Raw genomic sequence first — 8,049 nt, forward strand, 5'->3', positions numbered from 1 at the left:
GAGGGAGAAAAACTAACGGGGGCACTGCCTTCTCCCAGTCACCACCTGGTTGCTGAGGACAGTAGATCATGAATGAGGGAGAGTATCAGAGTGGAGACAGCACAAATGGAAGACACCCGGAATCCTATTCCAGTGGGTGCCGGGCTACTTCGAAGTTGCTTTTGCTAAGAAACGTTGGCTCCTATTTAGGACAACAAGGCAGCTAAAAGCAAGATGGAAACCAGATGATTGCACTTTGGGTTTTTTCCCTGGTGGTCTTGGTTGGAATTTATATTGCTGGGATAAAACACCATGACAACCAACCAACCAACCAAACAAAAACAACTTGGAAAGGAAAGGGTGTATTTCATCTTACAACTTGTAGTCCATCAGCCAGGGCAGGAACCCAAGGCAGGAGCTGTAAAGGAATGCTGCTCACTGGCCTGCTTCTGGTTGCTTGCTCAGCTGAAGGCAGCAGGCAAAAACACCTTGGCCTGAGTACTACCATTTTGACTTCAGACTCCATTTTACCTAAAAGATTAAATAAAGTTCAGGTTTCCAAACCCTAGAGGAGCTGAGAACTTTCCAATGGCTGATCAACCTCCCCCCAAAATAACCATAGAAATAGTCTTTATGCATCTTTGGTTCTTTAGAAACATTATGGCTATTCCCAACAACAGAAGGAACAAAAGAATCTGATTGGTTGGACTGAAAGGCTTGCATTATATATTCACTGACAATGATGGAACGTTCAAGGAAGCCCCTAATCTCTAAATCCTGATTGATGAAAATTATAACTGTAACTTGTTTGTGAATTTTATTCTTATAAACTCCACTTCTGTCCTTGCTTGAGCTGTCAGGAGAAATAAGACTTCTGAGTCCTTGTCCTGCAGCCCTGACCCATCAGTGACCCACTTATGTGGTGAATTACTGAAATCTTTGGAACACATAGTGCTGTCTCTCTCCTTCCTCATGGTGCATAATGACCTAGGAGTAACACAGTCTACATACTGCACCCAGGACCACTTGTCCACGGGCAGCACAATCCACATGGAGCCTTACCCTTCCACATCAAGCATTAATCAAGAAATTCCCGAAGGCTTACCCTCAAGGCAATCTGGTGGGGGCATTTTCTCAATTGAGGTTCCCTCTTCCCAGATGACTGGAGATTGTGTCAAGCTGATAACAAATTAGTCAGGACACTAGATTTAGGGCAGACATTCTGCTTGACTCTGCCCAGGGCTTTTAATCACTGTGGAGTGTCTGTCTAAAAACTGGGGATACCTAACCTACTTCATCCCCTTGCAATGCTGAAGGCACAAAGAAAAGAGGAATTGAGATATCTTTTTGTCAGCTCTATAGCATCCTGCTCCAAGCTACAAAAGTATCTGAAAGTTTCTAGTCATTGTCCTAAACCTGTAGTCACCTTGGATTGTAGGGTAGGCAAAGCCTTACAGATAGATGAGAGCCCCCCTCCAAGCAGATCAGATTATCCTAAGCAACAAGGACTTCTCAAGTCATCTTTGAAAAGCAGAACTGAGCTAGTGATCAACCAGATCACACCTTGGTAAACACTGCTTAGTTCTCTTCAGGGTCTCTGTGATCTCTGAGGGACAGTCCTCTGTGGGACAGTTTCCTAGCTGTCAGTCTGGTCAAACATTAGTTCTTTCATGCCTCTAGGTCCATCCAGCTGCACAGAGAGGGAGGTCTACAGCACATGGGCGCACTTTCTTTTCTAGTCTCTCTCTGTGTCTGTGTCTGTCTGTGTCTGTCTGTCTCTCTGTCTTTGTCTGTCTCTCTGCCTCTCTGTCTCTCTCTCTCTCTCTCTCTCTCTCTGTCTCTCTCTCTCGATTCTCTACTTTCTGTAGACAGATCTTCCCTCCTTAGTTCCTGGAGGCTCCAGACTCCTCAGCTACTCACACAACTTCTTGATCCTGTAATTCACCTCCTCTAGGAAGTATTCTCTGACAGCACAATGGCATGCCTCCAGAGACCCAGTCCACTCAGTCCAGAGATCCAGCTTTTCTTCTCACTCTGGCTTGTTGGGAAGAAGCCTTCTCTGGAGATGGGCCTCCTGGGGCCTGTGGGACACCATCACTGGATTGGGGAAAGAGGGACCCACCAGGCCCCTTACTGAGGACTATTCTACAACTCCAATGCAAATATCTAAGATCTTAGAACTCAAGAGTTCCAAGTAACAACCACCAGCCTGCACTGAAATTACATGGCCATTATAGGCCACATGAGTAGAGCAAAAAATGACAACAAGAGGCCCACCACCCAGCTCCCAAATAAATCTCACAAAGAGGCTTATTAATTATGAATGCCTGGCCTTAGCTTGGCTTGTTTCTTGTCAGTTTTTTCTAACTTTAAGTTAACCTGTCTGTCTTTTGCCTCTGGGCTTTTCCCGTTCTCTTACTTCTGAAAATCTTACTCTTATTCTCACTCCATGGCTTGCTGTGTAGCTGGGTGGCTGGCTCCTCCCTGGAGCCCTCCTTCTCTGGCTACTTCTTTTCTCCTCCCAGATTTCTCCTTCTATATATCCTCTCTGTCTGCCAGCCCCTCCTATCCTTTCTCCTGCCTTGCCATTGGCCATTCAGTTCTTTATTAGACCATCAGATGTTTTAGACAGGCACAGTAACACAGCTTCACAGAGTTAAAATAATATTCTACAACAGGATCTCTTCCTTCTGCTCAGAAGCATTGCTAGAGGAGTCCTCACTCAGAGCAAGGCCTTTCTTCAGAGGTGTATCACAATTCTCCCTCCACTTCCCCTCCTCAGATTGTCAGAGAGCAGATCACTGTCCAGTATGCAATTGGGTTATTAACACTTCCAACAGAGAACAATGGAGAAGGTGATTTGCACAAGAAGGGATTCTCTGGCCACCTCTCCCTTCTGTCCCTCCAGGTATTTGCTGGGCAGTCTGCTTCCCATAGCATCATGCTCTCTTCCTGGTACCCTGGTACTTCTGAATCAGTCAGCTTCGCATTGGCCTGGAGACTTTGAGGCTCAAAGCTGTCTGACTTCTTTTCACTGAAGATTCAAAAGTTTAATAATTGACTTTAGGGGCACAAATTCAGAGATGGGAGATGCTACCAGAAGTCAAATCTTTCTCATCTTATGAATGCAGGAGAGTGCTCACCTTCAGACATTTGTTGAGACTTTTGTTCCACTTACAAGGTCTCCATACAGGTTAAGCATTTTCAAGTGTGTTGGAGTTCCATTCTTTTGGGAATCATGAGCTGTTAGCTTGGATTAGGGTCTTTGGTGTATAAGAGGGCCATGTTTTGTTTTAAGGTGTTAACATTAAGGCTTTTCTTTTCTTTCTTTCTTTCTTTCTCTCTCTCTCTCCCTCTCCCTCTCTCTCTCTCTCTCTCTCTCTCTCTTTTCTCTTTTTTTTTTTTGCCAGAGATGAGGACCGAACCCAGGGCCTTGTGCTTGCTAGGCAAGCACTCTACCACTGAGCTAAATCCCCAACCCCAAGGCTTTTCAATAAAAGATTGGAGAAGACTTTCATTGAAGAGAGATTTTTAAAAAATTTTTTTCAGTGAAGGAACTTAGAATTCTGAACATTTACATATGAAATTCAGCTGCAGCATATCTGGATATAAATAATACAGTGAAATTTTCATGTCGTTAAGCATCACAGGAGTCCGACAATTTCTGCAAGGATTTGCATTAAATCTGTTTTTTTTTTTAATGTGTTAACTAAAAATAAAGTAATTTCAGGCATATGAAGTAACCAAGACAGTAAGGAAATTTGCAATGGAAAATGTTCCATTTAATTCAGTGCCGGCATCTTGAAAAATCCCTGAGATTAATTTATGGGACAAGGTCGCTCAGGCATAGGAGGGAGAAGGCTGCTGGGGCTTTGGCTTTCAGCTGGACCAGCTGTAGGTCCAGCTGTAGGTCCAGCTCCCCTTTTGTTCAGACAGTGTTAGAGAAACCCTCTACAGCTATACCTACCAGAGTGTGGAGACAGGAAGTCGAAGGAAAGGGACAGACAGAAGGTGGGAGACACTGAACTCTTTGTGTCTGCTTTCCCAGTGGTCGCTAGGGCTGCGCCTCTCTTTTGGATGCAGCGCCTGAACAGGCATCCGACTGTACAGTCTTCTATGATTGTTTTGCTCTGCTAGCTAATATAGCAGTGTTAGCTTAAACAATGAAAACATGTTTTTTTCCAGCTCCGGAGGCTGCAAAGTTGGTCCAAGTGCTGGAAGGTTCAGTGTCTGTAGGGTACCTGCTTCCCAGCTCAGATATGGCAGCTCTTCACTGTATCCTCAAAGGAGGAAAGGGCTTCTGGCCTTTTGGCATCTTCTTTAAAAGTGCCCCATATTGACCATGAATGGGTGTGGTGTGCACACCTAAAATCCCAGCTCTTGGGAGGTGGATACAGGAAGAGCAGGAGTTCAAGGCCATCCTGAGCAGCATAGTGAGTCCAGCATGGGCTGGATGAGACACTGTCTCAAAAGGAGCAAAGGCATTGACCTGAATTTCACTTAGTCACCTTCCAGAAGCCCCTCTTCCTAATTCCATCACAAGGCATTGTGTTATTTTGAGGGAAGGCTCAAGAATGGGATTCTGGGTCATATGATAACTTTCTTTCACATTTAAAGAACCATTATTTTATTTATTTATTTATTTATTTATTTATTTATTTATTTATTTGGGGGGGTTCAAGACAGGGTTTCTCTGTGTAGCTTTGTGCCTTTTCTAAGAACTCACTTGGTAGCCCAGGCTGGCCTCGAACTCACAGAGCTCCTCCTGGCTCTGCCTCACGGTTGCTGGGATTAAAGGCGTGTGCCACCACTGCCTGGCAAGAACCATTATTTTTATTCTCATTTAACAGATGAAGAAGTGGAGGCTTAGACAGTTCAGTCAATTTGCAAATAAAGCTAGCAAATATCAGAGCTGGGACCCAAGCCTACAACACTGAGTCTAGTCATCCTTCAAAAATATTTATTTATGTATTACATGTGTATGTGTATGTGTTTGAACACAAGTGTACTATGGCATGTGTGTGGAGGTCAGAGATCAAACTGCAGGAGTTAGTTCTCCCCTTGTACCATGTGAGTGGCAGAGACTGAGCTGAGGTGGGCTGGCTTGGCCAGCCTTTACCTGCTGAACTTCCTCACCATCCCAAGCTGGCCATTTTGAGGGGAGGTTTGGCTAGATCTTGGAAGAGAGGATGCTATCTTACTTGTTGACAGTAGAAAATTGATTTAAGCTGTAGATGTGTGAAAAAGAGCTTTTTGTGTTCACACAGGGAGTGTAGTTAAGGGCTCCTAAAGCTACAGCTTTTAGTAAGTCAAATTAACAGAGGAGTGCTAAAGGAGCCAGACCCAAAAAGCCTATCATGCATACTCTCAGGACCTGAAGGCAGAAAAATTTAAGGACAAAATAATAAGAATCCTGTGTGTAAAACAAATCTAAAAACCATAATCCAAATGAAAAGACAAGCATGCTGAGAAAAGAATGTTTGCAGCCACATGACATTGAGTTAATAAATTCCTTGTAAAAAGAACTCTTAAAAAGGACTATTGAGGCCTGGAGAGATGGCTTAGTGGTTAAGAGCATTGATTGTTCTTCCAGAGGTCCTGAGTTCAATTCCCAGCAACCACACGGTGGCTCACAACCATCTGTAATGGGATCAGATTCCTTATTCTGGTGCATATATAAAATATATGAATAAATAAATCTTTTAAAGAAAAGATTATTGAAACCTTTGAACTGGGCTAGATAAATAGACAAGGGACACACACAGATGACTCAAAGAAAGACATAGGAATGTAACATGGCAAACGAACTTGGAGAGATGTCTGACTTCCAGCACAGTGTGAGATGTACATATTTAAGTGACGGCGAGAGGCCACCCTTTGCCTCTCAGGTTAGTGACTGTCTGTCAAAATGACAGCTGACTCTTGGCAGGGCCAGACTAAAGATGTCCTCAGGACAGTCAAAATAAAATGATGTCTGAGCCAGGTGGTGGTGGCACATGCCTTTAATCCCAGCACCCGGGAGGCAGAACCAGGAGGATCTCTGTGAGTTCGAGGCGAGCCTGGTCTACAGAGCAAGTTCCAGGACAGGTTCCAAAGCTACACAGAGAAACCCTGTCTCAAAAAAACAAAACAAAACAATAAAAACAAACAAACAAACCAAAAAACACAATGTCTGAAAAAGTCATAAGGAATCATACCATTAACTAATTATCTTTAAAAACTACAGTACACATAATTCTATGTATAAATATACACACATATATTTTAAATAAAATTTTCTCACCTAGACTGACAACACTTCCTCCAAGATCCAAGGGCCACCTAATCAAAACCCCTGACACTAGGCATGAAAGGCCCTTTTGAATTGTTGATCAGGGTTGTCCACAGCTTATTGCTATTGTCCTAGGTTGCCCCAGAGATGGTGGGTATGTCCCTATTGCCAAATTCACCATGCAGTTCAGACACAAGACCCAGAGGACCTGAGCTGGAACTGACCTGAATGTCTCTTCTCTGAGGACTAGCTTTTGTGGTATCAGAAAGCATCATGCAGGCAAAGTAACTGACAGTCCTACCCAGCTAGATGCCTATGAACCACACCAACAAACAGCATGGCACAAGGATGTAGTAGTGGCATATACCTTGGTGGTAACCAACATCTCTTTAATTGGATTTAAGATCCTCTCAACAAGAGGGAAACCGTTGTATTTGGTTTTGAAATACAAAAATGGTACTGAAAGCATTGCCAACTGCCTAGGGCTAGTGAAGTCATGGATCTTGAAGGAAACCCTACAACTGATATTTTTCTAAACCAGCACAATCTCTAACTTCATTCTAAATATTTGTCCTTATACCCACAGATGAGTGTAGTCCGCATCCTTTGTCAAGGAAACTTCTCTTTACAACAGAAACCATTATAGAGAACCAAAACCAACCAAAACACAGAGTTGTGGAGCCACACCCTAATAGATTCATCAACAAAACAGCTCTGAACCCCAGGCTCAGAAAACATGGCAGAAGAGGGGGCTGGAAGACTGTAAGAGCCAGAGGACAGGGAGTTCACTGTGAGACTGTGTCTCCTAGCAATGTCAGAATCTCCACCCATAAAGTCTCACTAACATGACCATCCAAACATGAGCTGAACAAGGACAACAGTCACGTTAAAGTGGATGGGGATATCTAGGAGGCCTTGACTCTAGACAAAGAACTCCAGGCAACTAAGGATTCCTGAGAATAAGTAGGAGAAATAGTTTTCTCCAGGGAAGGGGAAAATGATGTAATTATAATCTCAAAAATAAAAGAAAAATGGGGGGGGGGCTGTATTCATTTGTCATTGATCTTGCCATATTGTTTAGAGATGTGTTTTCATTATTTCATCTCAGAGACTGGAAGTTCCTCAGAAGACCTGGCATCTTGTTGTCTTTGCACATTCTAGGCTGAATGCAGGTCAGGAGCCCCTGAGCACTATTACATGGAGGAAAAAACAGGTGAGGTGGAGATCAAGTGTGTCCCAGAGCAGGAGGCCCTTCCCTTCTCCAGGAAAATTTGGGCCTGTGTGGACAGAAGTGTAGGAGAGTCAAGTTGGACAACAGGCAGCATCAGTGACCAGAGGTGATTGGTAAGAAAGAAGGGAATCCCAAGGCAGAAGGAACTTCAGGCGCTCTAGGGTTTTCTGAGAAGCTCAGCTCCAAGGCTGGACCAACCTCCTGCACCACTGGTTCTCAGTGATGTGTGTTGCTGTTTGTAGCCCAGATCTACTGTAGGACTGCCATGAGCAGTCTTCCAGCTGTAGGGATGTGGCTCCTACTGAGGAATTTCCCTTTGCCCAAGAAAGCCACCTCATCTAAGTTCACATTTCTTCCCAAGGACAATCCCTATCCAGTGATTTTCCAGTGAGGGGAAAATAAGTCTAGACCACTGTCTCTAGGTTGGACAATTGATGCCCTGTCCAACCTTCAGACACCACATGGCTCAAGTGGGGTCCTTTTCTTTCATTAGAAATAAAGTTTAGATTTGCCCCCTGCCCATTCCCAACTCCTCTCTCAAACAGGTATGGGTTCCTACATCCCTCTC

Source organism: Onychomys torridus, chromosome 5 (assembly GCF_903995425.1).
Source record: "Onychomys torridus chromosome 5, mOncTor1.1, whole genome shotgun sequence".
In the NCBI taxonomy this organism is placed as follows: Eukaryota; Metazoa; Chordata; class Mammalia; order Rodentia; family Cricetidae; genus Onychomys; species Onychomys torridus.